Here is a 26,326-nt window from a genome sequence, read left to right on the forward strand (position 1 = left end):
AGGATTTTACCAAGCAGAGAAGAAACCTTTTCTTTTCTCTGTCTTCCATAGCCAGTGATAGTCTCAGTGATGAAGACAACAAAGAAAAGGACCTAAAGAGTTTGGCAGACCATGGTTGAAATGCTTCTTAAGGGATGCCTGAGGGGCTCAGCAGTTGAGTGTCTGCCTTGGGCTCAGGGTATGATCCCAGGATCTGGGACGAAGTCCCTATCGGGCTCCCTGTGAGGAGCTGGCTTCTCCCTCTGCCTGTGTCTCTGCCTCTCTCTGTGTGTCTCTCATGAATAAATAAATAAAAACTTAAAAAAAAATGAAATCCTTCTTAATTAGCTAAGTTACTTACTTTTCCTAAGCCTCAGTTTTCTTACCTGTAAAATGGAGAGAATAATTCTTTTCAAGGAAACTGTGAGGATTAAATAAGTAGCTAAACTGGCAAGGATGGTACCTGAGACAGGATAGGCACCCAATAAATTACTTTCTCTTCTTGTTTCATTATTTCCTTTATGTTTTATTTATGTTAAGAAGTTAGACCATTCCTTTGATGTTCAGCCTATATTGGTTTCATTCTTTTTTTCCCCACATTGCTCTAGATGAGTGGTTCTCAGACTTTATGTATCAGCTGTCACGAAGCTGATACTCAATATTTAGGCATGAAGGGCTTTAAAACACATGTCACAGAACTTCTGATTCAGTAGGTCTGGGGTAAGGCCTGGGGATCTGCATTTCTTTTTATTGAGATGGGAGGATTTGCATTTCTTACATGCTTCCAGGTGATGCTGATGCTGCTGGTCTGGAGAACATACTTTTGAGAACCACTGTCATAGGTATTCCCAGTAATTGTCTCAATAAATTGTATAGAAGGAATCAAAGTATTCATGTTCTACTGTAAATAGGTTTTCAAGGAAATGGCTTCTCGTGTATGGTTTTCAACATCCATAGGGATTCCCCAAAAACTCAATGAGGAGATTTCTGGTTTTAGAATAGCTAGGTTTTGGGGATGCCTGGGCGGCTCAGTGGTTGAGCATCTGTCTTTGGCTTGGGTTGTGATCCACGGGTTCTGGGATGGAGTCTTGCATCAGGCTCCCAGTGGGGAGCCTGCTTCTCCCTCTGCCTGTGTCTCTGCCTCTCTCTCTGTGTCTCTCATGAATAAATAAATAAAATCTTAACAAAAATAATATGGCTAGGTTTTGTTTTTGTTTTTAATTGTGGTAAAAAAAAAAAAAACACCTAACATGTGTACCATCTTTACCATGTGTGAGTGTGCAGTTCAGTAGTGTTAATGAACTACATTCAAGGTTGGCCTGGTTTTCTATCTTGTTCTCTTGTCATTGAATCCACTTCAAGTAATAAGAACATGCAAACACCCTTTCCATCTTTGCTGAGACCAGGAGACATCTCTAACTGTGAGACACAATAAATAAAGGCAGAATCTGTTTTGGGGAATGACAGAAGGTTTGGTAGAGTGGAGGAGGGTCAACCATCCCGCCTAAGGAGGGGCATATACTGATGGACAGCCCATTCACCCCAGCATCCTGGAAGGTTCTAGAATTGGCAGAACCAGGTTTTGTAGGATGCAGGGGGTAAGGCAATGCTTTGCTGCAATTGCCACTTTGGACTTCTCCAGGCATATTTCGACATCTGCTACTGAAGAGTCGACTTATGGAAATAATCCTTAACCTGAGATCCCCGCTGTCCTTGACAGTGGGAGCTAGTTTCTGTGTAGGTGTGCATATGAGCTCATGACTGGGGTAGAATGAACGTATCAGATTCTCAGAGAGAGGGGGAATGTCTGAGATGCATTAAAGGATGAGCCACTCATTGACTAGATTTCTAAGCTCTCACCCTGGGCTTATCTCCTGGGTATATTTTTGCCTTCTCACACCTTTGAGCTCTGTACACACAGGTACTTTGACTAGAGAATCCTTCCCTTGTCAGTAGAGTGAATTCTCACTCCTTCCAGACTCTTTTGAAATACTGGTTTTCTAGGGGGGGGTCTTCCCTGACCCCCCCCAGCCTCCTGTCTGGGGTGGGGTGACTCTCTCGGTGCTTCCCCAAGCTTCTGTACACCTCCCTCATCTCCTTAAGAGGGATACGTCTGCTGCCTCTGGAGGCAAAAGCCCCTTTTCTCCCAATGCCCTGGTTAGAGAGCTGAGTAATAATCTCCCAGCAGCACCTGCTTGCCCAGTCTCAGGATAAAGTACTTGCTAATTGGGCTGAGAGCTGGACTGGACAGATGCTTGGGAGTAAATAAGCCCAGGCCCCTGAATTACATTTCAAAGCTTAGTGGAAGGCAGAGTGAAATGACTGGAAAAAAAAAGGGGAAGACAGGGCAATCACTAAAACTCTTTTTGCCTTTATCCTTAGGTTACCTACCAGGGCTGGGTTTACTGAGGCTCTTCTGGATACTGTGAACTTGAACCTGAACTTGGGAAAGGGAAGGTGAGGTCAAGGTGTTGCTCTGATTCAGCACCAGGTGCTAGTATCTTCCAGGAGAAGGGTGTGAAGTGTCTAAGTTGGTGCAACCCTAACCCCCACAATATATGGAACAGACATTATTATTTGGAAGCCACCCTGCTCCTGAACTCCGATGCTCTATCTGAAGAATTCTTCATGTTACATGTCTTGATGGAAGGCAGACACCCTTTGTTTCTGTTACAGGATTTTTAATCTCTAACATTTTTTTTTCATCTTCGTAAGAATGTCCATCTCTCTGCTCACATTGCCTGTCTGTTCTCACATGTGGTCTACTTTTTCCATGAGCGCCTTTAGTATGGTAATCATAGTTAATTTGAAATTCCCAGTCTGATCATTTCAACATCCTGCTATCTCTAAATCTGGTTCTGATGTTTTCTCTGTCTCTTCAAACTGTGTTTTTGCCTTTTAGTATGCCTTGTGATTTTTGTTGTTGTTGAAAGCCAGGCTGGATCAAAGAAACTTTGGGAAATGGGCCTTTAGTGGTATGGTGGTAGCAAATAAGGGAGACAAGCATGCTATAGTCCTGTGATTAGGTCTCAGTCTTCTCATGAGGTTGTGTGTCTGGGCTGTGGACTTCACAAGCATTTCTCAGTTTCTCCCTCCTGTAGGTAGGACAAGATGGGTGGAGAATGCTGAAGCTGGGTATTTTCTTCCCCTAAGTCAGTTAGGCTCTGATAAAATCCCAAGAGATTAAACTCTGGTAAAATAGTTTCTCCTGAGGGTAGGCATTGGTAAGAAGGACAGAGTGCTTTGGCATATTTCCTCTTGCCCTGGCAGAGAGGCATAAAGGGATTTTCCTCCCAATTTCACTGAAATTCCAATATTCACTGCGAAAACCTGGTCAAGCTCCTGAAGGAAAAACTCATAAAATTCTGGGGGTTCCCCATGACTGGGGGCCCCTAGAGGTTTTATCTCTCAGCCTTATTCACACTGAGCCTCCTACAACTCCTCAGGTCTGCCTATGTGTACACTGGTTCCCATGGAGGTTTCAGCTTCAGTGAGTTGTGATTCTCTGTATCTGCCTGTCTGTCCAATTTTAGGGGCAGCAGTCTGCCCTGGGATCTCATTTCTCTTACAGATCCAAGAAGAGTTGTCGATTTTTCAGTGCTTTCAGCTCTGCACTTGTTAGGACAGAGTGATGATGACTTCCGAGTTCCTTACATGCTGGACCAGAAACTGGTAAGTTGGGTTTTTGTTTTTGTTTTTCTACGTTGTAGTAAAATATCTATAACATGAAATTTATCATTTTATATTAAGGACCATCCTTAAGCGTGCAGTTCCAAGGCATTAAGTACATGCACGGTGTTATGCAACCATCACCACCATGCATCTGCAGAACTTTCTTATCACCCCAAACTGAAACTCCATATTTATTGAACAGTAACTCTCCCATTATGTAAGTGCTAACTTTTATACTGTTGTTGATGTCATCATTATTATTACATAGTGAACAACTGCAATTGTTTGGTTAGGAGGCCGGGCATCATTCTCAAGAACATGTTTTGGGTGGGGCATCATGATTTACTTTAAGAAGGGGGCTGATGGGCTCAGTGTGTATATTTAGGGAGGAAGGGGCACCCATGGGGAACAACCGGGGGCCTGAGTGTGCTATGGATGTTCCTTCAAGTCAGAGCAAAGCAAGCCCTGGAAGTCTGTCCTAAATGAAAGCATTTATCAGGGTAAATGTCCTGACTCCACATTGACTTCATTTCACCAGTTTTGTTTTATTGTTTCATCTGCCCAGGAACGGAACCTTGAAACTCCCAGAGAGATGAATGGGAAGATTCCATGTGCTAATCTCATTTCCAAATGTAATTGGTACCTGAATTACGAAGCTCTCTGCTTCCAAAGGCTATGTTAACAAAGCCATCCATTCTCCTCTCCATCCAGGTGGGCCAGCGTGCCCCAGTGATACATGTTCATTGTTCCAGCAGTGGAGAAGTAGCGGAGTTGGTACAACCTTTCTGGAGGGCAATTTGGCAGTATGGATCAAAATTTTAAATTTGTAGAACCTTTGGCCCAGCAATTTCATTTCAAGGATTTAATTCATCTCAAAGAGGTAATTGGACAAATGGGTAAGGATGTTTGTACAAAGATGTTTAATGCAGCTTTGTTTACAGTTGTGAAAAATTGGAAACATTCTAAATGTCCTATATAGAGGACAGTTTATGTCAATTACGGCATCCACGATGGCGTGTTTACTATGTGACTGTTGCCAAAGAGGGGTTTGAGCTGTAAGTAAGGAGAAACCTCCAAGGTATTCATGCATATCCTGCAGAGTATTTCCCTCCTTCACGTTCTCCCGCTAGAATGACCCTTAGTTATAATACCCAAACTGGTAGTGTGGGTGTGTCTCTCAACAACAATGCTGTTGTTGGGGCAAATGCTTATATAGGAAACCATTTATATTTAGACCCCCAAACTCATTAGAACATTTTAACAAAATTATTTGGGAGAAAAAGTTTCACATTATATCCCAATTAAAAAATGGATAGAGGGGCGACTGCGTGGTTCAGTCGGTTAAGCATCTGCCTTTGGCTCAGGTCATGATCTCAGTGTCCTGGGATTGAGCCCCACATCGGGCTTCCTGCTCAAAGGGGAACCTGCTTCTCCCTGTCCCTCTGTGTGCCACTCCCCTTGCTTGTGCTCTCTCTCTCTCTGTATCAAAATAAATAAATAAACAAAATCTTTAGTAAAAAAATTGGGTAGATTAGAAATACATGGAGAAATGTTGAAAAGTAACCAAGTGACCCAGCTCCTAACATGGTAGTTTTAAAAAACATAAATGTATGTGTATGTGTGTGTATGTATATGTATATGCATTTATACGTGTGTGTGTGTGTGTGTATATGTATATACATACACACACACAGAAAAGTCATACATACATTTTACGGAGCTTTACCTTAGTAAAATTTCAGGAAATTTATTGAGGGTTTTGAGGTAATCTGTATTTAATTTTTCCCACTTAATATAATGGGAATTGGTTTCCTTTTGATATTTTTATAAGGACATCTGTTTTTTAGGACCTAGTTAGTAAAATGAAAGGGGATATGCCAGGACTGGGAGGGGACCCTGCTGCCCTAAGGCTGATTCCTACCTCCATGGGTTCCCTGATCCCCAGTTCCAGTTCTACCCCAGAGCCCCCAGGGCTGAGGTCTGCCCACCTTGCTGATCCTTGTAAGGGCTCCTGAACCTGAGTGACCACCTCTGGCACAGCCCCTGGACCCCTCATGCTTGCACCTGAGCTGGGTTTCCCCAATTCTGGCATCTCCCCCTTTAGCTTGCTGGTTCCCCCAATCTGGGGAGAGTAGCTACTTTCCAGGTTCCAAGCTGGAGCCCCTCACTGCCTCACCAGTTCCAAGTCCTTCCCTCTAACAGATGATCCTCCTCAGCAACCAGATTGGGGGGGCTGGGAGCAAGCAAGCAACAAATGCACAACTGTAGTAAAAGTCAAAACCCAAAAACAGATGTTGAAAAGCAGGTTATAAACAGTGGTTACCCTCGTTAAGAAGCTTTTGGCTGCATGTAACTCAAAGTGGTGAAAATGTGAATGAAATCATATTATCTCACTCAAGAAGTCAGATTTGGCAGCACAATGATGTCATCAGGAATCATCAATTTCCCCTCTTTGCCCATGGCAAGGACTGGGTTGTGTGACTCATTCTTAAACCAGTCAGTGCCCACAGGGAATGGGTACTGCCCCGAGAGTTGACCAGCAGATCTCAGCCTAAACTGCCTCTCAGCAATACCTGTGAGGTCTGGGTTCCTGAGGCCACAGCAACCCAGTGTATGGCATCTCTCTGGGGGGTGGGACCTAGGGCTTCACCTAGATCTTTTAATTCCCTAGGTGTTTTTGATGGGCAGCACGAATCAGAACCACTCTTTCACACTAATCCTAATTCATTCCCTGAAGGGACCATTTTACCTGAAGCACTTGGCCCCCAGACACCTGAAGAATAATTAGGGTTGTAGCTGAGAAAATGACAGAAAGGCTTCCTTATGTGGACTCATGATAGTATTTCACAAATATGGTGTGCTCCTGTTTCTTTAGGTGAAAACATCATATAAATATATAAAATGACATATATGTCAAGAAAAAATTCTGGAAGACCATAGATCAAACTTGTAATCATGATTATCACGGTGTGGGGTAGGGGAGAATTAATTATAGCTGGTTTTCACCTACTTGTTGAACTTGTACAATGACCATTAATCACCTAAACAGAAAAACAATGAAGATACATACATTTTGGGGAAAAAAAAAGACAAAAGAAGATGTTGTGAGGGATGAAATGCTGCTTTATCCCTGGGAGGTAACCTCTGTGGGGAGAGCCAAGTTCCTTGTTCAATAACTGATTGCTACAGGCTTAACATTTATCACAGATCCAGCAAGTGTTTCACTCTTTCCCAAGGGACCAGGAGGAAGGTAAGCTCTGATCAGGAACACCCACTTCCCTTGCCAGCAATTGGGTTAACCAGGACATATGATGCAATTATGGCCAGTAAGATGTGACAAGGCATCTGTGGAATGTTTCTTTATTTTTCAAAGAGGCACAGGAAGAGAGGGTCTCCTCTTCCCCGAGCCATATTCTTCTGTATATGTGATGCCTTAATATTGAAGGCACAGTTTTGTGATTATGTGGGGATGGCAGTGTGGAAATGCTTGGTAGCAGATTTTTTTCTTTTTTTTTTTTTTTTAATTTATGATAGTCACAGAGAGAGAGAGAGAGAGGCAGAGACATAGGCAGAGGGAGAAGCAGGCTCCATGCACCGGGAGCCCCACGTGGGACTCGATCCCGGGTCTCCAGGATCGCACCCTAGGCCAAAGGCAGGCGCCAAACCGCTGCGCCACCCAGGGATCCCAGATTTTTAAACCGGAAGTGTAATTTCCATTACAGTAAAGTCCGCAAACCTTAAGTGTATATAGCTTTGCAACTTTTTATGTCTGTATACACTCGAGTAATCACTACCGGATGAAGATGCAGAACATATCCAGTACTTCACAGGGTTCTCTTGTGCTCCTTCCCAGGCAATATCCAGCCTGTTCTGATTCCCAGCTCCATACATTATTGTATCTGAACTTCCTATAAATGGATTCATACAATACTTACTGTTTTGTGTTTGGCTTCTTTCATTCAGGATGTTTTCTTTGACATTCTTTTATGTTTTTATGTACATCAGTAATTTATCTTAAAAGTCACTGTGTTGTGTTCCAGGGGTACTGCAATTTTGTTTTATCCATTTCCTGCTGATGGACATTTGAGCTATTTCCAGTTTTTGGCTATTTTGAGAGCGAAAAAATGTGCAATAAACATTCCACGTATCCATCTTTGGGGGGATGAGTGTCCTCGTTTCTCCTGAATGTACATCTTGGAGTGAAATTGCTGAGTCATTGGATAGATAACACTTTATTTAGTTAGTTGATACTGCCAGTTTCCAAAGTGGTTTAACTAACCTATACTCCTGCCAGAAGTGTGTGAGATTTCCAGTTGTTTTTTTTTTTTTTTTTCCTGTTGTTTTGTTGTGCCCAAGATTGCGAATCCGAGAAACCACCAAGGAGCCGACACTGATGCAAGCACACGAGGGTTTATTAGCAAGCTTGAGCTTGGGTCCAAGTATACCCGACACAGCGGTGCAGGGACTTGGACCCCTGAAGTGTGTTACAGCTGGGTTTTTTATAGGCTGGTCTAGGGGATTTTCAGAAGGGGTGGAGGAATTTCTCAAGTTCTGTTTACATTTTGATATGGGGCTTTCAAGGGCATTGAGCTCTGTTCTCATTTTAATATGGGACTTTCTACCACAGGTGTGGGCTCTGTTGTCTTTCTGATATGGGATTACCTGCCGAGGACATTCTGCAGTTTTTCCTATAAAGTTCAGCTCTTCTTCACAGGGGCCTAAGATGGCTGTACTTGTGCTAATGCTAAACTTGAGGTGGAATGGCCTTGATTTTTCTCAGCATCCACAATTTTACGTACTTATCAACACTTGATATTGCCAGTCTTTAGTTTTGTCCATTCTGGTGATGAGTTGTGATATCTTGTAGTTTTAATTTGCATTTCTCTGACTAGTTTTTCTTTTCTTTTTTCTTTCTTTTTTTTTTAAGATTTTATTTATTTATTCATGAGAGCTACAGAGAGAGAGAAAGGCAGAGACACAGGCAGAGGGAGAAGCAGGCTCCATGCAGGGAGCCCGACATGGGACTCGATCCGGGGGCCCCAGGATAATGATATGGGACTCGATCCGGGGACCCCAGGATAACACCCTGAGCTGAAGGCTGACACTCAGCCGCTGAGCCACCCAGGCACCCCTCTGACAAGTTTTTCAAGTGCATTTTGGTCATTTTCTCTTCTAAGAGGTGTCTGTCAAAGTCCTTTTCCCTTCCTAAAGTGGGTCGTTTTGTCTTACTGGCTTGTAGGTGTTATTTATATTCTGGATATAAGTTCTTGGTCAGATATATAGAATGCAAATATCTTCTCCCAGTCTGTAGATTGCTTCTTCACTTACTTAATAATACCTTTTGGTGAACCTAAGTTCTTATATTTAATGAAGTCTAAATGTTTTCAGTATAGTGGGTTTTAGGGAGTTTCTTTTTGTGCTCAGTTTCAGAGATATTTGCCTATCCCTAAGATCATGAAGAAACTTTTCTATATTTTCCTTGAGAGGCTTGATTCTTTTTAACTTTTACATTTAGGTCTGTGATCCACATCACATTAATTTTTATATATGGTGTGAGGTAAAGATTCATTTTTCCTCCATACAGCCTGTTTTCTATATGGATATCCCATTTCTCCAGTGCCACTGAAATTCAGTGGAAACAAAATGAACATACATATTTGGTTCCATTTCTGGACTCTCAATTCTGTTCCACTCGTCTATTTGTCTATCCTTGTACCAATACTGCACTGCCTTAATTATTGTAACTTGATATTAAGTGTTGATATCTGGTAGTGTATGTTCTTCTTCAAGATAGCCTAGGCTTCTCCTTTGTATTTCCATAGAAATTATAGAATTAACTTGATGAGTTCCACACATAAACTGTGTGGGAATTTCATTGTGATTGTATTAAATCTATAAGTCAATTTAAGGAGGATTGACTTGACAATATTCAGTCTTCCAATCTATGGTCTATTTCTCCATTTAGATCTTCTGGAAGACCTTGTTGAACATCTGATTTCATTTCATCAGCGCCAGAGTTACCTCACCTCGGTCTTCTTGTCATTATATAATAGGATCATATAAATGTATTACATAAATATTTTCCTTACTGCTTAAGTAATTTTTTTCCTGGTTACTTGCAGCCAAAAACATCTCAACTAATATAACTAACATAAGCTTGTCCTGTGGTGTGATGGATTAAGCAGAAGACTTGAGTCTGTGCTATATCCTGTATAGCCATGAGTAAGTCACCTAACCTCTCTTGGCCTGCTTCCTTATCCATGGAAACCTCATGAGGTTGGAAAGTTCTTCTCCTTTTCACAAACCAGTGAACACTGGCTCATCCTTTGTGTCTCAATATCATTTTCTTTGGGAAGGCTTTTCTGACTCTTTCATTTAAAACCTAGATATTTCATAAAAAAGAAAAAAAACCAGATATTCTTTTCAGGGTGCTTGAGTGGCTTAGTTGGTTGAGCATATGACTCTGTATTTTGGTTTGGGTCATGTTCTTGAGGTCAGGGGGTCAAGATCCATGTCAGGCTCTGCTGGGTGTGGAGCCTGCTTGGGATTCTCTTTCTCTCTCTGCCCCCACCCTGCTCATGCTCTCTGTCTCTCTCTAAAAAAAGATAAAAATAAAAATCAATAGATATTCTTTTCCTATACATGCCTTTAAAAACATATAAAAGCATGTAATGTAATATTATTGTTTGCATGTTTGTCTCCATCAGTGCTTTACTGGATCAGTCTGGGACTGGGACTTGGTAGGGAACAGAGAGTGCAATTAAAGGGCTTAACTAAAGAGAGTTTAATGAAAAGACAATTATAGAGGAATAGCAAGGATTAAGGAAACCCCTAAGGGAAGATGAGGTGTCCCAGGGACCAGCCACAGAGGCAAGCCATTATCTCTGAAGAATTGAGATAAAGGAAGTATTACTGGAACCCAATGAGACTTGTAGCTATGAAAGAGGGGCTGCCCAACAGATGCTCTGGACTATAGGGGAACATGCCATCATGAGAACCATGGGCGGATGGAGAGGAGAATCAATACCCACACCTCTCTCTCCTCTCACCCTCTGACTTCAGCTCCCATAGGATCAACTCAACCAGAAGGCAGAGGGTGAAGGAGTCCGGTGATACCATCTATAGAGATCATCCTCTCAGGCCTCAAAGTAGAGCAGCATGAGGCAGAAAATGGATCTGGGAGAAGAAATAGCTAATGGTGAGTATACTCATCTTCAGCATGAGCTTCTTGAGATTGGACACGTATTTGAAAAATACGTTGCCATAGTGTTTTATACACCTGTTACAAAAAATCCAAACATCATAGAAAATTATAAAAACGAAAAGCCTCTATTAGCTCCAGAATAACCATAGCTAACTGTTTGTTAGATAATATTTCAGGTTTTATATGCAGGCACGCTGAATATGTGGGTCTGTGGAAGATTGTGTTTCCCAAAACAACCACATCAGTATTTCTGGTCTCATCTGCTCTTCCAGACATGGCCACTCCTCATCACTAGGCGAGTCTATTTCCCCTCCCATGGAATTGGGAGAGGGCTCTGTGATTGCCTTGACAGGTAGAATGTGGCAGAAGTGATGCTGCATGACTTCTAAGGCCAAATTATGAAAGACAAGATGGCTTTACCTGGAAATCTCTTTTTTCCTGGGATGCTCACTCTGGGAAGCCAGCCACCACATTATGTAGAAGCCCCAGTCACGTGAAGAGACCTCATGTAAGTGTGGTGGCTAATTGCCCAGCTAAGGTCCCAGCTGACACTCAGCATTAATTGCCAGATAAGTGAAAGAATGAGCTTCCAGATGATTCCAGCTTCCAGCATTTTGAGCTACCTCAGCTGATGCTGCACAGAGCAGAGGCACTTATCTTTACCAAGCCCTGCCCAAATTGAAGATCCATAAGCAAAAATAAAATTGTTTTAAGCCACTGGAATTTTGAGTGACTTGTTACGCGTAGTCATAATAACGAGAACCGAGGTCATATCAGGGGGTTAAACTCTCAGGCTCTCCTGGAGTCACACTGGCTGAGTTCTTCTCTGCCACTTATTCTTTGCCTAACTTCGGCCGAGTTGTTCAAATTCCCATTCTTACTTTCTTCACCTGTAAAATGGGCACAGCGACATGAAACCTCTCACAGAGGTTCGTGTATGAAACAATCCACTCAGTTCCCAGCACAGAGTAATTCTTATGATTCTTGATCATTGATTCCCTCAAAGACTACTAGGAAAACTTACTGATGAAACAAAGCCAAGGGTATTAAGCTTCCTGCAGAAAGGGAGAAGGTCACCTTGAGAAAGTTGTAGTGGTGTTGGAAAGGGAAAGTATTTTTATATGTATATTTTTTTATTGGAGTTCGATTTGCCAACATATAGCATAACACCCAGTGCTCATCCCGTCAGTGGCCCCCTCAGTGCCCATCACCCAGTCACCCCAACCCCCTGCCCACCTCCCCTTCCACTACCCCTTGTTCGTTTCCCAGAGTTAGGAGTCTCTCATGTTCAGTCACCCTCTCTGATTTTCCCCACTCATTTTCTCTCCTGGGAAGGGAAAGCATCAAGAAAGAATGCTGCTGGGTGTTAAAGGCTGTGCTGGTCACGTAAGATGGTGCCTCCTTGAGGTGGGTCATAGGGCACAGGTAACTGGATGAGACTGGGCAAAGTTTAGGACCTGAGCTTTAGACTGGTGGGCCCAAAGGACTTGAAGTGAGTCTAGATGAGCAAATTTTGTTTCTATAAGCGAGGCATTGGGTTGGTTCTGTCTTATCTTCTGAGAGCAGGTATTTCCTAGAGCAAGCAACGAAAGTATTACTTGGTCGCAGTATTATTTAATGCGGGGACAAAAAAGAGTGTTGCTTTCAGTTCTCATTATTATACTTTTTTTTTTTTTCATGGAAAAGGGCTCCTGGCCTACCCCACCTATTATATTGAAACTTGCCTTTCCTTTGAATGCCATTGCTTGGCTATCTTTCCTTATCAGTACATATCAATTCATTTTCTTCTTTGTAGCAGCTGCTTGATATTTACTTGTGTGGCTGCAGCATGATCCGTTTGCCTTTTCACATATCAATAGACACCTGGTGTGTGTATACAGTGTGTGGCAGGGGGACCCAGACCCGTAGCACGTGCCTGGCGTGCAGAGCTCAGAAAAGGTTTGTGACTGAAGGGAATGTGTATGTGAAAGCTGTAAAAGGCCATGTAGAAGTAAGGTATGGGTGGATGGTTGGGCTCCCCTGTCACTGCATCTTATTTTGTCCTGGCGTTGTCACCTGTGTGAGGAATCATCTCAGGGTATGCATGACATGGGAGAGCCCCAGAGGTTCCTGCATGCCCCCAGGGAAGAATGGAGGAGAAGCATGAAAAATCGTGAGCCTGGAGAGTGGCCAGGTGACAAGCTGAATCAGGGCTGCATGGAGGGTACAGTTGAGACTCTGAACCATGCAGGTGCCCAAGGAAAGAGATGGAGCATTGAATCCATGCCAGTGGGAACAGGTCATAAATTTCAGCTCCTGCCATCAGGACAGTACTGACCAGACAGGGCAGAGGGCACCTCATGGAACCAGCAAGGCCCCAGAGAACCAGACAAGGGCCATTTCTTCCTGTTGCCACAGGACATTTCCCCTACCTCCAAATGTCATCAAGGAAACATCTGAAGACCAAAAAAGCAGTGCTGGAGGGGGTTTTTGACTTATAACCAGACATAACATTTATGAAGAAGAGGCAATACAAGACATAGCCATAGGCTTCTCAATAAGGGATAGTACCTCCACACCAATGGGGGGCATTTGGCATCTGAAAAATGAGGTGCAGGGGATTTCCTCCCACTTTTTGATTATGAAAACATTCAAGCAGAAAAGTAAGAAGAATAACTGAACAAATGCACATGTATTCATTGCCTAGATTTCTTGCTTGTTGTGTTTTTTCCACATAATTGTTTTATCTATTTTTTTGAAGCAGTTTAAACTAAATTACAGATATCCTGACATTTCACCCCAAATGCATCTCTGAAAAACAAGAACATTTTTTTTCTGCATAATGTGGGGGCGTTCTTAACTGACAGTGGGGAGCACTGCTGCCAGTTACGTGGGTGAGGGGCAGAGATGCTAAATGTCCTGCGATGCATGGTCTACTTCAACTCCAGGAAGACTGTCGGCCCAGACTTGTCGGTCTGATAGCATCATTCTGCACAAAGCCTGCTCTATAGAAAGACAAGTTTGTGTAGGAGGATGTGTGGGAGTATGTGGGAAGGCTGCTATCATATATTTATTCATTTAATACATATGTCTTTTTTATTAAAGTAACACATACACTGGTAAGATGTGGGGACACACACAAAAAAAGTTATATAGGAGAAGCAGGAAAAAAAATCAACTGTAGTCTCATCTTCCAGGGTCAGCAACTGTTAACATCTTGGCACATTTCCTCTAGTCTCTGTCTATTCACATATTGAGATCATACTATCTCTATGTACTATACTATATGTCTATATCTGTACTTGTGTCTATATCTATACTAGTTGTCTATCTTAGGAAAGCTTATTTTTAATTGGTTATTTAAGGTCTCCTGACTCCTGCCTACTCTCCAGGGGAGTGGAGGCTAGAGAGAAAGAGGAAATCTGTTTTTGAAATGAAAACTATGCCACATTAGAAAAAAATGAGCCTGATGGGTCACTTGTTAATTTGCTGGCACCCTACCTACTCATGACACTCCGTTAATCCTCAGAATGACTTTGTGATGTAGGGTGTATCATGCCCATTTGTTGAATGAGATACATAAGGCTGAGGGAGCTTAGGAAGCTACCCAAAGGCTCCATAACCTGTGTGCTTTGCCATTCTGACTTACAATCCTGAATACAACCACAGGCTTCCTGACCAGCTCCTGGGAGAGGGAAGCAGAGATACTGGGGATGCAGGGTATGTACTTGCCTGGGAATCCTGAGCCATAAGAGACTCACAGACTCTCTTCTACTGAATCTGGAACAACAAATAGGATGTCTCCAGTTTGGAGGGGGTCCCTCTTCCCCCCTTTGATCATCTATTTCTCAGTTGGGGTATGGTTTGAGAACAAAGAGCTTGCCCACCTATGTGTGTGTATTTGGATCTGCGGCCAGTACCTGGAGTGAAAACACAAATTACCTGTAGTAGTTTAAAGATGGCTGCAAATTCTTTGACATTCTTTCCATTCAAGAGGAGGAATCTATCTTTCTCCCCTTGAGACTGGACAGGCTCCATGAGTGCTTGACTAACAGAATACAGTAGAAGTGAAGTTGTGCCTGCATTCAGGCCAACACCCTTAGAGACTAGAAGCTCCACATGCCATCTCTTGGGACACATGCTCTTACAATCCAGCTGCCATGCTGTGAGGAAACCCAAGCAGCCCCATGGAGAAGCCACGTAGAGATAATATAGGCCATTGGTCTGTATAGCCCCAGCTGAACAGTTAGCCATCAGCTAGCACCAACTGGCTACCCAATGGGAGTGAACCATCTTGGAGGTGAATCCTTCAGCCCCCTCAAATCTCCCCAGCTGATGCTGCATGGAGCAGAGATGAGCCAATCCTGCCAAGGCCTGCCCAGATTGCAGATTTGTGAGCAAAGTAACTGATCATTGTTATTTTAAGCCACTACGTTTTTGGAATGGTTTTTTGTGCAGTATTAGATAACCAGAGTGCCACCACTTTCTGAGCTGATCTTCTAAGGAAATTTATATGTGAAACCTTACAAACATACTATCTCCTTTAATCCTCACACTTCCCTCTTAGGCAAGAAAAATAACAGCTAACATGAATTCAGTGCTTGCTATATGCCTAGTGCAGTTCAAAAATCCTTTTCCTATGCCAACTCATTTAGTTGTCCCAATGACCCTGTTTCATATGTACTTTTATCCTTGTTTCACAGATGTGGAAACAGGTACAGAGAAGCCACGCACGTAGTGGCAGAGCCAAGGGCTCAGTTGTCGGATGTGGAAGCCAGCCATCCTAAGCACTGTTCCGCCACTCAGGCAAGGGCTGATGAGAAGGCTTAGTCTCAGAGAGGTGGAGTGACTTCCCCGAGGGTGCACAGCTCTTGAAAGCCTTTGGAATGCTCATGCTCCAGGTTCCTCCATTGAAACTGCCAGGGTCCTGACAGTGTTGACTGCCCCCTGGGTCTGTCTCTGTGTGATCCTGGCTGGCTCTGATCTCTGACGGTGTCCTCCAGCTTGATCTGCTTCCTTACTCTGCAGCTGTGGTACCCACTGTCCTTGGGCTGTTCCCACACATTCAGTTCCATCTTCAAAGCACTGGATTTTTCCGATCAAGAAGGCGCTTTAGAAGATTGTGCCTCAGGCTTAGGAAGACTTTCCAAAAGAACTTTCTTTTTTTTTTTTTTTAATTTTTATTTATTTATGATAGTTACAGAAAGAGAGAGAGGCAGAGACACAGGCAGAGGGAGAAGCAGGCTCCATGCACCGGGAGCCTGACGTGGGATTCGATCCCGGGTCTCCAGGATCGCGCCCTGGGCCAAAGGCAGGCACCAAACCGCTGCGCCACCCAGGGATCCCCCAAAAGAACTTTCTAACATTCCAAGGATAGTTTGTGCTTTGACCACTGCCTGGCTCCAGGCGGATCTCTTGGTCCTTCCTGCTCAGCTGTCCCCTCTCCTGCACCTTGTACCCCCTCTCCTTTGCAAATGAGGGGTGGGAGTGAGCAGGGCAGGATGTCAGGGAGAGGAGAAAGTGAACAGGAGCTCTGCAGTCACATAGATTTGTGGCCTAGGGTGATTATTTAATCTCTACTTGTCTGTAAAGTGGGATTAGGAGTAAGTAGCCTCTTCTTTAAAAACAACAACAACAAAAAAGATTTTATTTATTTATTCATGAGAGACAGAGAGAGAGAGAGAGAGAGAGGCAGAGACACAGGCAGAGGGAGGAGCAGCCTCCATGCAGGGAGCCCAATGTGGGACTTGATCCCGGGTCTCCTGAGCTTCAGCCCTGGGCTGAAGGCAGCGCTAAACCGCTGAGCCACCCGGGCTGCCCAATAGCCTCTTCTTCATAGGGTTGTTGTGAAAATCAAATGATGTAATGTAAGTGTTTCCTGGAGCCTCTTTCAGTATCAGATTTGTTACCTGTAGCTCCACAATTGCCTGTAGGTCCCACAATAGTAAGAGAATGTCTAGAGGCTTCTGCAGAAGTCTCTGTGGCCATCTGCTGAAGCCCATGTGTCTGCCCACGAGTGCAGAGGAGCAAAGTGTGCCTTCTGCCTCATTTCTGCCTCCCAGATGTAGGCAGAACTTCCAAGAATGTCTCCCAGAATGTGCCAGTAGGATTAGTCCACCAAAGGAGTTCTATGCGCAGGAAGGTGAAGATTCAGGAAGTCTCTGGCTCAGTTGCTGGCTCAAAGGCCATGTTGCATCAGCTGAAATGCATACCTCAGGAACCTGCTACCACTCTTGGTTCCAGGGCCACACTGCCTCTGCCTTGATTAAAGGCAAACAAAACTGATGTCCCATGGCCTTCCTCTCGGTAAAACGAAGTGAAGCCCCAGTCAATGGACCTCTACTGTCACTGCTGCAAGGAAAAATAATGCTCCAAAAACACATGGTTGTTAGTGCAGAAAGAGAAAGGACATTCTCCACCTCACTTCTAGCTTCCAAACAGCACGGCCATTTTTGGAAGACGGGTTCCTCAAGGACCCAATCTGTAGACTTGGGTTTGCCAGCCTCTAGCATGTGGTAAAGTATGCACAGAGGGCGGTAAGGAGCTGACCGAGCCAACCCTTGATGTCAGAAACACATCCCAAATGTAGGAACCATTTTCCTGTTCACTACATTCATTTGTGCTTGATCACTATCCCTTTCCAGTAACTTTCTTTGCTGGTACCCTAAGCGCATGCACCATCTGTTTCCGCTAGCCTATGAGCCCAATGAGAAAAAGAGTAGCAGCTACAGCTTGGGCCTTCCAAGGCAGAAAGGTAGAAAGTAGGCAGAACATCCATTTCTTCTGTGCTCCGACGAACCAGCTTGACAGAACAAAGGGCCTGGCCATGGGAGCCTGGAGGCCTAGACTCAAAATTAATTCCCTGAAGAAAGCCCTCAAAAAGGTGAGGCTATGTGATGGCTCCAGGGCATGTGTGGGCAGAAGAGGACAAAGCCTGAGGCAGGTGGAAAGAAGACTTTCTCCCACCCACCTGAGCTATCTTGGTGGGACACCAATTATGAAGGAAGAGAAGCAGAAGACATGCCAGTTCCTGGCAGCAGCTTCTCCCAAAGCTAATCTGGGTCGCGTCTGGCAAGGGTGGATGCTGTCTGAGGCATCTGGTACCTGAGCTCCTAAATAAGCATAGTTGGAGAGCATGTCAGAAATCAGCCCTGGGTGGTTCCGTGCAACACAGAGGGCTCTGGAGTCAGGCAGTCGGGGTTATGCACACAGTGACCTGAGGGGAAGTGACTTCAACCCTCTGAGCCTCTGTTTCCTCCTCTATAAAGGATGGTTCACACCTCTACTGCAGGTGTGGGTAGCACTCTGTATAGAGCCCAGTCCAGAGTAAGTCCTGCATATAGTGAAGCAGTTACTAAAATGAAAAGGGAGAGGGAATGGACTCATATTGAGGGGCTCTTTGTCAGCTGCTCTCTCTACACCATCTCCCTTAGTTCTCCTAGCAGGTCAGGGCCTCCAAGTCATGAATAGTAACTCCCAGAGCTTGCAGTCGGCAGCACAGAAACAACCCTATGAACTAGGAATTCTCCCCCCTGGGTTATACATTTTTTTTTTTTTTTTGAGAGGGGGAGAGGGACAGAGGGAAAGAGAGAGGGAGAGAGAGAATCTCAAGCAGACTCCCAGCAAAGTGCAGAACCCATTGTGGGGCTCGATCTTGTGATCCTGAGATCATGACTTGAGCCGAAATCAAGAGTCAGACACTTAACTGACTGAACCACCCAGGTGTCCCTGTCCTCCCTGCTGTAGAGAGAAGGAAACTTTAGGAGAACAGACGCTTTCAGGGCCTCACTTGCATCCTCCTGCCCTTACTACCCATTCCAACCATGGACACCTGCATTTCTTTGTGCAGGCATTTCCTGTTGCCATTGGCCTGGCAGGCTAGAAAAGCGAGAACATCAACAATCACCAACAGCTTTCAACCACTGACTGGTGGGAGTTTGTGCATAAATAGTCTGTCTGTGTTGAGACGCCTGAGTGGCTCAGTGGTTGAGCGTATACCTTTGGCTTAGGGCATGATCCTGGGGTCCCAGGAGTGGGTCTTGCATCAAGTCCCACATCAGGCTCCCCAGAGGGAGCCTGCTTCTTCCTCTGCCTATGTCTCTCTGCCTCTCTCTGTGTATCTCTCATGAATAAATAAATAAAATCTTTTTTAAAAAATAGCCTATCTGGGGATCCCTGGGTGGCGCAGCGGTTTGGCGCCTGCCTTTGGCCCAGGGCGCGATCCTGGAGACCCGGGATCGAATCCCACATCGGGCTCCCAGTGCATGGAGCCTGCTTCTCCCTCTGCCTATGTCTCTGCCTCTCTCTCTCTCTGTGACTATCATAAATAATAAATAAAAATTAAAAAAAAAAATAGCCTATCTGTGTTGACCCTCAAGGGGATAACCCTGAGGTGTTGGTTCTGCTCTGTGTCCCAGAAATTTCCCATGGGATTAAACTTCCCATCTAATAAGATATAGTTATCCTTATTACACATGAAGAAGTTCTCACCCTCTCTCCCAAAAGAGCAGAAGCACCATCCCAACAGACATTGTATCCACTGCTAGCTATACTAATGGTTCCCCCAGTTCTGTCCCAGTCCCACTGAAGATTGTTATCGGAAGACCAAATTGTAAAATTAAGTTTCAAAAACTTGTATATAAAACAAAAATGTGGGAGGAATCAAATAGCTCAGGAGATCCAGTTAGCAAAATGTCACTAATGTTGGGAACCGGTATGATATTTTCTGGAATGTCATGACAATCAAGATCTCTAAGGAGTATTATTTGTGGCAGAGAACAGAATTGATGTATTTATGGAGCACAACACAGGGAAGGTAGACTGTTGTCCTTGCTAGGTAAAAGCAAATGAACCTTGCATACACATTGATATGGGGTGCGGTGAAGCATTAGACAATCCAGTAGCTGCATACTAAGTGCTCATGGCCATGTTGATGTATTCTAGTAAAGATACTAAATCAAAACAGTAACTGCAGTGGGAAGCATCACTAGTTATGTTTATAAGAGTTCATACTCAGTTTTCAAGATCTGTCTGATTTCCTTGTAGGTCAGACTCATAGGTGAGTTAATTGGGGTATGTGATAGGTATCACTATCCCTACTTTTCTCATCTTTGGAAGTGACATCAATCTTTGCAATTTCCCCAGCAATTTTGTATTACTTCTGGTTTGCCACTGCAATAAGAGGGGAAAGTTCTAAGAGTTTCCACTCAATCTTTCCTACCATAATGATCCTCCTCCTATTGGTCAGAGAGCCTGTGTGAGGACTCTGCCAGTTGTCTAGTATGTTTATTTAAATGATGAATTTGGAAGCTGAAAAAATGACCTACAGGGTGGGTTTGTGGATGAACTGGTTCTGCTGTGACTCTGACTTGAGCTGAGATTCTATTATCTGACCACTACTAACCCCCACTTTGGGCTGTGGTGGTGTTTTGGGTCTCCAGGAAGAAGCATCAGTTCAGAGCCAGTGTCTAGTTACCTACAAAATTTTCTTTTTCTTGCTAATAAAGTCACTTTAGCAAATGACTGCAGGTCCTTCTGGGGGAATTCTTTCAGGAAGATTTTACTGTGCATATTTGAGGCAATGGCACAGAGCCATTCTTCGAGGATACCCCACCACTCCTTCATTCAAAGGGCTCTTATTGTGGGAATTGACCTAGACTTCGAAATTGGGTGAGAGATATGGCTCTTTCCTGTGGACACTGGTCAGGCTTTTGCTACCAGACCTTGAATCTTTTCCTGTTGTAGAAATCAAGCAGTTCACTCCTAGAGTGCCCATCTATTTCATCCTTAGGATTCCATGATCAATTAACCATTACCAAAGATCTTTGTGTACCAGGACAGTCTAGTTACTGGTACTTCCCTGCTGCCATTTAAGATAGATATACCTACCTAGTCTTTAGCAGTTAAGTGATGCCATTTGTCTTCCGCTACTTCGTGATCCCATGATTTTCATTGAAATCAGGTATCCCATATCAATGGTGACATTCCGTATAGTTGAACCTATCATTCAAAAAGCAACCACAGAGCTTTCAAGAATATAGGTACTCCCCTCTCAAATGTATTTCTCAATGCCTTAAAATCAAGAGAATGTTTTTTTTAAAAAAGGTTCCATTTATTTATTAATGAGAGAAAAAAGAGAGAAGCAGAGACATAGACAGAGGGAGAAGCAGGCTCCCTGCAGGGAGCCTGATGTAGGACTCAATCCCAGGAACCTAGGATGATGACCTGAGTCAAAGGCAGATGTTCAACCACTGAGCCACCCAGGTGCCTCTCAAGAGAATGTCTTCTGGGTGTTCTCATGGAACATGGTGGGTGGGTGAGCAAGTTGTACAGGATAAACCCAATCAAACCTTCTCATGTCCCTTTATCTTTGAATTTCTTCTTCCATATAATTCCAGGCATGTAAATCCAGTTTGCGGACTCTCAGTTTCATTAATTGTTGGTCACTGTTGAGTTCAAGTTTCAGTCAGTTGCTTAGTGAGCAGTTTGAGACACCTCCATGGGTATGAGATAACATATGAAATCTGAAGTCTTTAGTAGGTTCATCTACATCAATGAATGTGCTCACTGTAGTGTTCTAGCCCACTAGATCCTTGGTCTAACAGTCTTCAAATCCAGACCTACACATGATCCTAGATGTGTGCTGATATATATTAGCAAAATTTTATAATTCTTGAATATTTAAGCTGCTTCCTCCTACGTTATAATTAGTATACTAATATTTCACCTTAGTTATGGGTTTAGTGGCAACAAGAGGTGGTTACGGTGGGTCTAAGGCATTGCCTTAGATGAAGTTATCACAGGGTTCAGGGGAAAAAATATGCCAAAAAAGAAGAAAAGAAAGAGAAAGAAGAAAGAAGAAAGAAAGAAAGAAAAGAAAGAAAGAAAGAAAGAAAGAAAGAAAGAAAGAAAGAAAGAAAGAAAGAAAGAAAGAAAATGCTATTGTCCAAATACACCAGAGGGAAAGTTACTGCCACCAATAATGTGTGCTCAGAATGACGTAGGGGTTCAAGATTGTCAGTTTAATCTGGATTCAATCAGATGTTCTCCTTTCACATTTTATGATCCCATTCTTTCCCAACCCAATTTCACATGAACAACTCTATGAAGATGTGAATTCAGTTGTTATTGAAATTCAGCATCTCACACAATTAAATTCTGTTCTTCCAGTCATATCAACCTTATGTCTTTAGGAAATAAAATATTCTTTTAACTTCTATTCCTTTTTTTTTTTTTTTTTAGAAGGAGGGATAGGGGCAGAGAAGAGGGAGAGAGAGAGAGAATCTCAAGCGGGGCCCAATTCCAAGACCCTGAGATCACGACCTGAGCTGAAATCGAGAGTCAGACGCTCAACCCACTGAGCCATCCAAGTGCCTCTTTTAACTTCTCAGACCATGGTTTGAACTGAACTTGGCATTTTTTCTCTGTAAGCATTCGAGTCTGCTCAAGGAATATATCCCACACTATAATCATTAGAGTCATCATTATGGCCATAGAGTCAACTGAAGCATCTCAGTGGGCTCCCTGGGCGCTTGTTTCAGTTGGCCCTTCATCACAGCCAACCACAAGTGATAGCTTATTTAATCAGCACTGCATGCAATGGATTACCAGCATCTCATTTCCCATTGGTGAGGAGCTCATTATTGCCCTCAAGCCCAAGGGCATGACCACACCAACACCCAAATCCCATTTTTACAGGTCTGTCTCTGGAGACAACTCCTATAGCAGCCAGGGTCCAGTCAAGAGATAAAAACTACACAGAAACTTGAACAGAGAAAGTTTAATATAAAATTAACTATGAGAGAAGATTGGAGTAACAGAATTGGCTAGTGAGAAGTAAAGAACTGTGAAGAATGCAGGAATACTGGCTATAAGGTTCTGAGGGTAGTCCTACCCTTGGGACCAAGAGAATGCCCTAGAGCTGTGATCTAGACCTTAGGGAGGACTAATTGAGTCTCTGAGGTACTGCACCTGCAACAATTGCTGGACATTTGCCCTCTGGGGTCCCAGCAGGGAACCATCTGCCCAGAGATGCCATGCCTTAGTACTTGCTATAAAATTGCCCAAGGAGGTGCTAGGGGAGGCTGTTCACCGGGAGGTACTTGGTCTGTAGCATTCCACTCTGAAGTCACCTGAAGAGGTTCTGGAAAAAGCTGCTTGCCTCTGGGCACTGCTGGCTGCAGTACACTGTAGTTGCTGGCGCCTGCTCTCCAGAGGCCAGGTGTTGGAGAAGCCACTCAAGCTGCTGGAGCCAGGCAGTGGAGAGGCCATAGACACTGCAGGAGAAGCCATGTGTGTTACAGGAGCTGGGCCCAGCAGAAGCCACAAGTGCTGCCAGAGCCTGGTGCTGCATAGACCAGGCTGCGCCATGGAAGCCTACCCAGAAGAGTGGGCTGGAAACAAGAAGAGAAACGCCTTCCTTCTTCAGGATCTGTCCCTTGCCGCGAGTGACAAAACTTGACATTGTACCAGCTGACAAAGGAGAAATAATGACAGGGCACACCTTCAGTATTGCAGACCAGGCAATGAGGGGTAGAACAGAGGTGGCAAATTTATAATTGGTGCACTGAGAAAACATTGTGAATTATCTAATGCTGCACTGTCCAATACAATAGCTGCATGTCACATGTGGCTAGAGGCTACTATTTATAATAATTAAAATTAAGTAAAGGTTTAAAACTCTAATCCTCTGTCACACTGGCCACATTTTAAGTTCTCAGTAGCCACGTGTGGCTAAGGGATACTACGTTAGAACAGTGCAGATATAGAATATTCTATCACAGACATCATCACAGAAACTTCTGTCAAACAGTTCTGATCTAATGTATCTTTCGTTTTAAAGATTTGATTGATTTATTCAAGAGGGAGAGAGCAGGGGGAGGAGAAGAGGGAGAGGGACAAGCAGACTCCATGCTGAGTGCAGAACCTGATGTGAGGCTTCATCTCAGGACCTTGAGATCATGACCTGAGCCGAAACCAAGAGTCTGACGCTTAACCAACTGAGCCACCCAGGTGCCCCTGATCTAATGAATCTTGATTGCCTCTTTGCTTTGGCTGCTAGAAATCTTGGAGATAAATTCAATCTCAAGGTCAAGGATAAAATTAATCTCTAGCAGAGTGCAAGCCTATAATCCTGCCCTTGGCCTCCTTCATCTCAATTTCCTAATCAATTCATTTTATCTTGCTCTATTCATTTCGGTAACTAATTTTAACATGCATTTTGGAATTAGGATGGGCAAAATAAAAACTTTTTGAGTAGAACTCACTTATTTTAAAAGCTGGGTCAGTCCTTAGAGATCAACCAGTTCATTTTCCAAATGTAGAAGTCAAAGCCCAGGGAGTGAAAGCAAGTCACCCAAAGTCAGAGTCAGAACCAGGATGATGATTCAGGTCTCATGACTCCCATCCCAGGTCTTACCACACAAGACTTGTTCTATGTCCAAGATTTGAGAGACAGGGTAATGTCGTCCAAAGAAATAATTAGACCTGAGATTTGAACTATGATTCATGGCTCTCCTTTGAGGCTCAAAGGCTCAGAAGAGAAGGAATATATAAGCAGGTGCAGGGAGGGGTCGTGGGAGCCCAGGACAGACCTGTCAGGATTACAGACCTTACATTGGTCTCTCTATTCATCGACAGGACTGGTTGTGCTTCTGCCACCATCACTCAGGACCCTGTTTACACCTTTGATGTGTTTTGACTCCAACCTGCCCTGCTGCCCTCCTGTGAATCTCTGTTCCACTCTGTCCCCAGTGATGCCTCTGTCCCCTCACCTGACCACTGTCCCTTATGCAAGGCCATAGCATGCTGTGATTAGCAGGAGTTATGGATGTATATGTGAAAGCTGTCTGTGTATATGTATGGCTCATATAAATGACACAGGAAGAGGCTGTGAGATGCCAGCCTTATGCTGTGGGGCATTTTGGGTGTATACGCACCTCTGGACAAGTTCTTAAATCTGCCTGCTTCTCTATCCGTACCGCCCCACCCCAGCACAGACTTGTCATCTCTCATCTCTAACATATAAAAGCCTTCTAATGGTCCCCCAGCCCTAACTATGCATTCTCTTTTCTGCAACAAACATGCCTTTAAAAAAAAAAAAAAAAAGCATAGTTTACACACTGTAAAATTCCTTCTTTTTCGTGTGCAGTGTTGTGAGTTTTGATAGACACACACACACAGTCAGGGAACCATCACCTTAATCAAGATATATAGAACAGTTCTGTGACCCCCAAAAGTTTCCCTGTGCCCTATTACAGTCAAGCCCTCCCTCCCCCATCCCTCGGCAATGATTGATCTGTTTTCTATTTGTAGTTTCGGCTTTTCTAAAATAGCATACACACAGAATGAAACAGTAGGTACTCTTTTGAGTCTTCTTTCACACAGCAGAATTCTTAGGAGATTTAGTCGCTACAGGTAGTGATTTGTTTCTTTTTGCTGTTTAGTAGTGGGCATTCTGTTTATCTCTTGGCCAGTCAGTGGGCATCTGGATTGTTTCCAGGTTTTGGTGATTTCGTACAAAGCTGCTACGGACATTGGCTTCCAATGTGTGCGTGTGTGTGAACATAGTCTACCTGGCTAAATACCTAAAATGGGATTACTGGATTAGATGGTAATAAAGGTATTTTTAACTTTACATGAACCTGCCAAACTGTTTTCCAAAGTCATGGTACCATTTTACGTCCCCACCAGCAATATAGGGGAGTTCTAACTCCTCTACATCCTTACCAGCACTTGGTATGGTCTTTTTTTTTTTTTTTCCAATAAGAGGGATCTTTTAAAAAATCATATTTGATCGCTTCAGGCTCCGGCTGAAAGTCCTTTATTGCTTCTTATTGCTCAAAGTTCTCAAAGTGGCCTTCAAGATTCTGAAATTTTGCCTGCTGAGTGCCTGCTCTGAGACCAACTGTTACTATTTCCTGATGCTGTCACATCAGCATGAGGCCCTCTTATACCACCATGTATTGATCGCAACTGTAGCAGATAATTAGCTGTGTAACTGGATGCTGAATATCTCTGCCCCTCATTAGAACATCTGCTCCCTGAGGGCAGGAGCACATCCGTCTTGTCACTGCTGTATCTGCAGAGCCCGCACACAGTATGTGCTTAAGAAGGGCCTCTTGGGGGCAGCCCCGGTGGCTCAGTGGTTTAGCGCTGCCTGTAGCCTGGGGTGTGATCCTGGAGACCCGGGATCAAGTCCCACATTGGGCTCCCTGCATGGAGCCTGCTTCTCCCTCTGCCTGTGTCTCTGCCTCTCTGCCTGCCTCTCTCTCTGCCTCTGAATAAATTTAAAAAAAAAAAAAAAAAAAAAAAAAAGAAGGGTCTCTTGGTAAGAGATCTCATTTCATTGTGTCAGCCACCTAAACGGAGGGATGATTATTTTTGTTTTACAGAAAGGCTCAGAGAGGTGCAGCAAATTGCCCATGTCACTCAGCTGGAACCAAGTTTGAGTGAGTCTTGGTCATTCTGAAGCCATTCCTCTTCCCCAGGTCA

General features: G+C 43.8%; 1 long non-coding RNA gene across 4 annotated transcripts in view; it reads left to right on the forward strand.

Moving 5' to 3' along the window:
* The window catches only part of LOC140618205 (uncharacterized), a 65,958-nt gene that overhangs the window by 20,214 nt on the left and 19,418 nt on the right, over nucleotides 1–26,326 (forward strand). For 3 of the 4 annotated variants that reach the window (XR_012018381.1, XR_012018380.1, XR_012018379.1), the window contains 4 exons: nucleotides 2,362–2,436; nucleotides 3,551–3,651; nucleotides 4,363–4,531; nucleotides 10,714–10,849. This is a non-coding gene — a long non-coding RNA (uncharacterized lncRNA). The remainder of the gene's footprint in view (nucleotides 1–2,361; nucleotides 2,437–3,550; nucleotides 3,652–4,362; nucleotides 4,532–10,713; nucleotides 10,850–26,326) is intronic. The other variant, XR_012018382.1, reaches the window with a different exon arrangement.

Source organism: Canis lupus, chromosome 26 (genome assembly GCF_048164855.1).
Source record: "Canis lupus baileyi chromosome 26, mCanLup2.hap1, whole genome shotgun sequence".
Lineage (NCBI taxonomy): Eukaryota > Metazoa > Chordata > Mammalia > Carnivora > Canidae > Canis > Canis lupus.